The sequence below is a fragment of the Salmo trutta genome, chromosome 39 (assembly GCF_901001165.1).
Source record: "Salmo trutta chromosome 39, fSalTru1.1, whole genome shotgun sequence".
In the NCBI taxonomy this organism is placed as follows: Eukaryota; Metazoa; Chordata; class Actinopteri; order Salmoniformes; family Salmonidae; genus Salmo; species Salmo trutta.
Window position 1 is genome coordinate 527,501 of NC_042995.1, and position 8,087 is coordinate 535,587.

At 42.8% G+C, this 8,087-nt stretch overlaps 1 protein-coding gene across 1 annotated transcript in view; it reads right to left on the reverse strand.

The window, feature by feature from the left end:
* LOC115179200 (DNA-binding protein SATB2) overlaps window positions 1-6,909 on the reverse strand; it is a 63,291-nt gene extending 56,382 nt beyond the window's left edge. Inside the window, exon 1 of the mRNA XM_029740581.1 lies at window positions 6,285-6,909. The gene's annotated coding sequence lies outside the window, so the exon portion shown is untranslated. The remainder of the gene's footprint in view (window positions 1-6,284) is intronic.
* Window positions 6,910-8,087: the final 1,178 nt, after the last annotated feature.

An 8,087-nucleotide genomic window follows, 5' to 3' on the forward strand; every position in this document is an offset into this window, starting at 1 on the left:
ATTAACTAGGCCTACTGCCCGGCCATGCCCATTCACTCTGAGAACTGAAAGCTTCTACCTGTGTCTCTTTGTTAACAACAGATGGTGCGCAATCTCTAATGTTAAGGAAATCTTGAGTTTTTTCTCGCCTGAGTTAGAATACCTCAGGATAAGCTGCAAACCATACTATTTCCCATGAGAATTTTCATCTATGTTTTTCATAGCTGTCTATTTACCACCACAAACCGATGCTGGCACTAAGACCACACTCAACGAGCTGTATAGCGCCATAAGCAAACAAGAAAATGCACATTCAGAGGTGGTGATCCTAGTGGCCAGTCATTTTAATGCAGGGAAACTGAAATCCATTTTACCACATTTTTACCAGCATGTCACCTGTACAACAAGGGTTGACAAAATTCTAGATCACCTTTACTCAAAACACAGAAATGCATACAAGGCTCTCCCTCTTTCTCCATTTGGCAAATCTGACCATAACTCTATCCAACTGTTTCATGCTTACAAGTAAAAACTCAAACAGGAAGTACCAGTGCGAAGTGGTCCGATAAAGCGGATGCTAAACTACAGGACTGTTTCACTTGTACAGACTGGAATATGTTCTGGGATTCATCCGATAACATTCAGGATTTTACCACACCAGTCTTCAGCTTTATTAATAAGTTTATCCCAACCAGAAGACATGGATTACAGCCAACATCCGCACTGAGCTGAAGGCTAGAGCACCGCTTTCAAGGAGTGGGACACTAATCGGGACGCTTATACGAAATCCCGCAATGACCTCCGACGAACCATCACACTGGCAAAGTGTCAATACAGGACTAAGATCGAATCCTACAGTACTACGCCAGCTCTGGCGCTCGTTGGATGTGGCAGGGCTAGCAAACTATCCCAGATTACAAAGGGAAACCCAGCTGTGAGCTGCCCAGTGACACGAGCATACCAGACGAGCTATATGCCTTCTATGTTCGCTTCGAGGCAAGCAACACTGAACCATGCATTAGAGCACCAGCTGTTCAGGACGACTGTGTGATAACGCTCTCCAAAACCGATGTGAGCAAGACCTTTAAACAGGTTAACCTTCACAAGGCCGCAGGGCCAGACGGATTACCAAGACGTGTACTCCGAGCGTGCACTGACCAGCTGGCAAGTGCCTTCACTGACTTCACAGTCTGTAATACCTACATGTTTCAAGCATAGTCCCTGTGCCCAAGAACGCCAAGGTAACCTGTCTAAATGACTATCGCACCAAAGCACTCACATCTGTATCCATGAAATGCTTTGAAAGGTTGGTCATGGCTCACATCAACACCTTAATCCCACTCACCCGGAACCCATTCCAATTCACATACTGCCCCAACACAATGTCATTTTTTTGTGCCTATTTTTCACCCCAATTTTGATCTTGTCTCATCTCTGCAACTCCACAACAGGCTCGGGAGGCGAAGGTCGAGTGTCCCTCGAAACATGTCCCACCAAACCGCGCTTCTTAACCCCCGCCCGCTTAACCCTAAAAGCAGCCGCACCAATGTGTCGGAGGAAACACCATTCAACCAACGACCAAGGTCAGCCTGCAGGTGCCCAGCCCGCCACAAAAAATGTCTAGAGCGCAATGAGTTAAGTAATGCCCCCCTGGCCAAACCCAGACGATGCTGGGCCAATTGTGCACCGCACTATGGGAATCCCGATCAAGGCCTTGGACCGAACCCAGGTCTGTAGTGACACCTCTAGCAGTGCCTTAGACCGCAGCCCCACTTGGGAGGCCCCAGATGATGCAATCTCTATCGCACTCTTACACTACCATTTCCCATCTGGACAAGAGGAACACCCATGTAAGAATGCTGCTGTTGACTACAGCTCAGCGTTCAACACCATAGTGCCCTCCAAGCTCATCACAAAGCTAAGGACCCTGGCACAGAACACCTCCTTCTGAAACTGGACTTCCTGACGAGCCGCCCACAGGCGGTGAGGGTAGGCAACAGCACATCCGCCACACTGACCCTCAACACAGGGGCCCCTCAGGGGTGGGTGCTTAGTCTCCTCATTTACTCTGTTCACACATGACTACGTGGCCACGCATGACTCCAACACCATCATTAAGTTTGCCGACAACACAACAGTGGTAGGCCTGATTACCAACGACGATGAGACACCCTATAGGGGGGAGGACAGAGACCTGGCAGTGTGGTGCCAGAACAACAACCTCTCCCTCAACATCAGCAAGACAAAGGAGATGATCGTGGACTACAGAAACGGAGGGCCTGGTACGCCCCCATTCACATCAACAGGGCCACAGTGGAGCGGGTCGAGAGCTTCAAGTTCCTCGGTGTCCACATCACCAAGGATCTATCATGGTCCAAACACCCCAACACAGGCGTGAAGATGGTACAACAATGCCTCTTCCCCTCAGGAGGCTGAAAAGATTTGTCATGGGCCCTCAGATCCTCAGTTCTACAGCTACACCATTGACAGTATCTTGACTGGCTGCATCACCGCTTGGTATGGTAACTGCTTGGCATCCGACCACAAGGCGCTACAGAGGATTGTGCGTATGGCCCAGTACATTACTGTGACCAAGCTCCCTGCTATCCAGGACCTCTATACCAGGTGGTGTCAGAGGAAGGCCCTAAAAATTGTCAAGGACTCCTGCCACCCAAGTCATAGACTGTTCTCTCTGCTACCGCATGGCAAGCGGTACCGATGCACCAAGTCTGTTACCAACAGGTCCCTGAACAGCTTCTACCCCCTAGCCATGAGACTGCTAAACAAGACAGCTAAATATATTGTTTGTTAAATAGTTAACCAAATAGCAACCTGGACTATCTGCATTGAAGCTTTTTCCACTAACATTTTTGTCTGATCACATACGGTATGCTGCTGCTACTGTTAATTATCAGTCACTTAATCCTAGGTATATGTACATATCTAACTAAATGACCTTGTATCCCTGCACATCGACTTGGCACTGATACCCCTTGTGCATACTGTGCATTCAGAAAGTATTCAGGCCCATTCCCTTTTTCCACATTTTGTTACGTAACAGCCTTATTCTAAAATTGATTAAATAAAACATTTTTCTCATCAATCTACACGCAATACCCCATAATGACAAAGTGAAAACAGGTTTTTGCAAATTTTTGCTAATTTATTGAAAGCAGAAATACCTTATTTACAGAAGTATTCAGACCCTTTGCCATGAGACTCGAAATTGAGCTCAGGTGCATCCTGTTTCCATTGATCATCCTTGAGATGTTTCTACAACTTGATTGGAGTCCCTCTGTGGTAAATCCAATTGATTGGACATGATTTGGAAAGGCCTGTCTATATAAGGTCCCAGAGTTGACAGTGCATGTCAGAGCAAAAACCAAGCCATGAGGCGGAAGGAATTGGCCATTGAGCTCCGAGACAGGATTGTGTCAAGGCTCATATGTGGGGAAGCGTACCAAAAAATGTCTGCAGCATTGAAGTTCCCCAAGAACACGTGTCCTCCATCATTCTTAAATGGAAGAAGTTTGGAACCACCAAGACTCTTTTTAGAGCTGGCTGCCCCACCAAACTGAGAAATCGGGGGAGAAGGTCGTTGGTCAGGGAGGTGACCAAGAACCCGATGGTCACTCTGACAGAGCTCCAGAGTTCCTCTGTGGAGATGGGAGAACCTTCCAGAAGGACAACCATCTCTGCAGCACTCCACCAATCAGGCCTTTATGTTAGAGTGGCCAGACGGAAGCCACTCCTCAGTAAAAGGTACATAACAGCCCGCTTGGAGTTTGCCAAAAGGCACCTAAAGGACTCTCAGACCATGAGAAACAAGATTCTCTGGACTGATGAAACCAAGATTAAACTATTTGGCCTGAATACCAAGTGTCAATTCTGGAGGAAACCTGGTACCATCCCTACTGAGAAGCATGGTGGTGGCAGCATCATGCTGTGGGGATGTCTTTCAGCGGCAGGGACTGGGAGACTTGTCAGGATCGAGGCAAAGATGAACGGAGCAAAGTACAGAGAGATCTTTGATGAAAACCTCAGGACCTCAGAATGGGCTCAGGACCTCAGAATGGGTAGAAGGTTCACCTTCCAACCGGACAAAAACTCTAAGCACACAGCCAAGACAAGGCAGGAGTGACAACGCAGGAGTCCCTGATGTTCTTGAGTGGCCCATCCAGAGCCCGGACTTGGACCTGATCGAACATCTCTGGAGATACCTGAAAATAGCTGTGCCAAGCTTGTAGCATCATATCCAAGACAACTTAAGGCTGTAATTGCTGCCAAAGGTGCTTCAACAAAGTACTGAGTAAATGGTCTGAATATTTATATAAATGTCATATTTCCGGGGGGTTTTTTGTACATTTGCAAAAATGTCCAAAAACCTGTTTTTGTTTTGTCATCATGTGGTATTGTGTGTAGATTGATGAGGGGAAAAAACAATTTAATCCATTTTAGACTAAGGCTGTAACGTAACAAAATGTGGAAAAAGTCAAGGGGTCTGAATACTTTCCGAATGCACTGTAGCCAAGTTATCATTACTCATTGTGAATGTATTATTACTTACAGTCTTATTACATCTTTTACTTTTCTATTATTTGTCTATTTTCTTGTTCTCTGCATTGTTGGGAAGGGCCTTAAGTAAACATTTCACTGTTAGTCTACACCTATTGTTTATGAAGCATGTGATGAATAAAAATAGGATTTTATTTGAATTAACCATTTAACTGTATGCTTAATGAGGGAGACACACCCATGGTAAGAGGCCTAGCTTTTGCATGTACTGTTTTACATAGAATCAAATAACGATAAAGTAGCAAAATGGTAAGGGGGCATTTCATTCAGTCATTTTGTTTAAATAGTCAAGCCCTGAAGTTTTTATTTTGGGGGAGAGAAATGAACAGAAAGCTGGAGGAACAACATTTTTCTCTCCACTTGGCATACCGCAGTGAAACCAAGTTTATCCAAATGAAAGCGGCATTTTAGTGGAACCACTAAATTACTGCTGTTGACGTTTTTGGGGACAATAGGCTTCGTCTGGCTGAGAGCAACGCTGCTCTTTCTCTCGCTGTAAAAACGTTTGAGCAAAAAATGTGCCCTGTCCACTCATTAGGCCAGCTTATAAATGTTACATTTTAGATGACTTTTTTTAATGAAAGGTTGTAGACATTTATGCAGTGTAGGGTGATTATGTATTCACCTTATGGTGCAAGACAGCTTGCTCAGTCCGGTTGCTCATTCGTTTGTCTTCAACATATGAACATTCAAACGCGCTAAAATTCCTTCATTTGACCCGTGACGTGTTTCCGATAAAACATTTAAATGCAGTTGAGAATATACACATGGAAAAGTATTGATACGTCAACGTCTCAATCACAAAGTAGGTCTATAGGCCGACCTATAGCCAATGGTTTGACTCGGGACACTACGCCTTTTACTTGTATAAATTAAAAGTTGAAATAAAACTCTAAAAGTAGAGTAATAAGTCAGTAGCACTCCATTTTCAAACTCCAAAACGAAACTAATTTCACTAAGATAATGCATGTTGGATAGCTAGGTACGCAATGTGATAAATTGTCCTAAATGAATTAGCATGGAAAATTGCAAATTGATATAGGCTCGACCTGACACTAAGCCGCGCTAAATGTATTTTGCAGTCAACACAGCGAGTTCGTCTTTGTTTTGCGTAATGATTTAAATCAGAACGTACACACTCCTCAAGTAGAATTATAAAAGTATAATAATTATTATAATTATAATAATTGTCAGTAGTAAAGCTGTTGATAAACTTTATTGTTAATGTGGAATGTATAATCTACATTTATTTTTATCTGAAATCTAAATGTGTTAGGCTACATGAAAAATGTAAATATGAGATAATATAATCCAAACCAAATATTATTATCATAGCTAATAATAGTTATTATATGGTAGCCTAATGATAGAGCATTATTTACCTAAATTATCGCCAAAACATTGACGCCTTGCTTATAATTTGTATTTTTCACCCATTCAGGCTATTATTTTTAATAGCCAAATATTCAGGCTAGACGCACGACCAGAACATTGTTGATACATTGATTAAATGTATATTGTCTTGGGCCTAATATTAACGATCATTAATTAATAGCATTTTTATCCTTTAAAATATTACTATTATAATTAGGCTTTGAACCATTGTTGTTATTATCATTGTTATAAACGGACACCTAATACTTGTATTTGTAATGTTGGTAAAGTAGGCTAAAGCTGACTGAAAGGGTAAAGCTCATAATAAAAAGAGTAGGTGAACAAGTTGTACTCACTGTTTACGTGGTGCCTGTACCTCGCCTGGTTGGGTAGAAAGCTCTGTCCATTGATGATAAGTATTGAATCCAGGGCTGGACTTGGGGATGTTTCGGGGAGCAGAAGTCGGATATCCGTCACTCGGAGCTCGATGGTTCTTCTCCGCGCTCTACTTGAGTGTGATAGCAAAGCAGCTTGACAGATCGCGAGCGAGAGGACGATAGATAAGGCAGATAGAGGAAATACGCGCTGTGTGCTTGCTTGCGTGTTAGTTTGTGTGTGAAGGGGGTGGAGAGAGAGAGAGAGACCTCACTGTCGGAGCTCCTAGATTGAACCGCCTATAATGCGCTCGAGGGGATGGACGACAGGCAGCACAACTCATGATTCCACGTTTGTTCATTTATTCCTTGCTTTCCTGAAGATATGAAGTTAGAATGTTACTTTGTCTTTACTACCGGAGCCATAGATGGGCTAATCGAATAGCGGAAGCAGCAAGGTAACCAAATATCGGACCGTTGGTTATGCTATAGATGATACGAGAGAGGGAGTAAACGGAGACTTTGTTTGACAGGGAGCGAGAGAGGAGGTATCAGATGCTATTACGATATAAAGGAGGAGGTATCAGAAGCTATTATACTGTATATCCATTCAACATCAGTCATTGGCCTTTGTGACATTGCACATGGACGGCTTTCATGCTAATCAAAATGGAGCTCCTCACTTTGAGCAGGTGATCCAAAAATATCTGGAACGTCAACAATTAACATGGCCGATCGATCACAATACCGGGGTGCAATCTGTCTCCTCTCAAATGTGAACTTTCAAGAGATCATTCTGACACATCATGTAGACTACAGTTAAACGCTTCACCTGGATGTTCTGCTATTTAAACAGAACAAAGATTGTGCGTAACCGCGTTATAATGTCCTCCTCGACGTGCAATACATATGCCTAAAACTCATGCAATATTTATGATTAAATGACTAACATAATTCAAATCAAATCCTATATCAAGACTATAGCAATCAGTTGAGTGTCGTAAATGTAAGGTTGGTTTCACTTACTTCCTATTAACTAACCCGAGTCAGATGAAATGTTTTTCTACTCTTGTTGAGGAAAAAAGTTCCCCGAGCAACTAGTAAATTAGTGTAACCGAAAGAATGTATCTCATGGATTCTCACCACACACACACACACACACACACACACACACACACACACACACACACACACACACACACACACACACACACACACACACACACACACACAGACACATACACACACACACACACACACACACACACAGACACACACACACACACACACACAATGTACAGGGTATTGGCATATTCTATGCTGTATAGCCTGATAAAATAGTATAACATTTTCACAACGCCATGTGTTAAAAATATTTTGTTCCTCGACTATAAAAACAGCGTTCTAATTGCCAACACGTTTATAGGCTTACAACTGATACCTAGATAGTCTATATATAAGGTGTTAGGCATCGGCGTACATAACGTCTGTACAAACGAACAATCCCACTGTGTTGGCGGCATGTTAAATGACTGTAGTAAATTGGTCGTGGCCACAGGCTTTCTGTAACTAGGCCTACTGGACTATATTTCCTGTGAGTGCATGATATACATTATTTTTATTTGATTTATACGTTTAAATAATATTTCATTATAATGTTGTTCACGTTGTTATGAAATATTCCACTTTTTGTCAGGGGCATAACACGTTTTGTAGTCAACAAAATTGCATATCAATAAAACACCCAAGTTAACATATCAGTCAAAATACCAAACATGCAGCAAT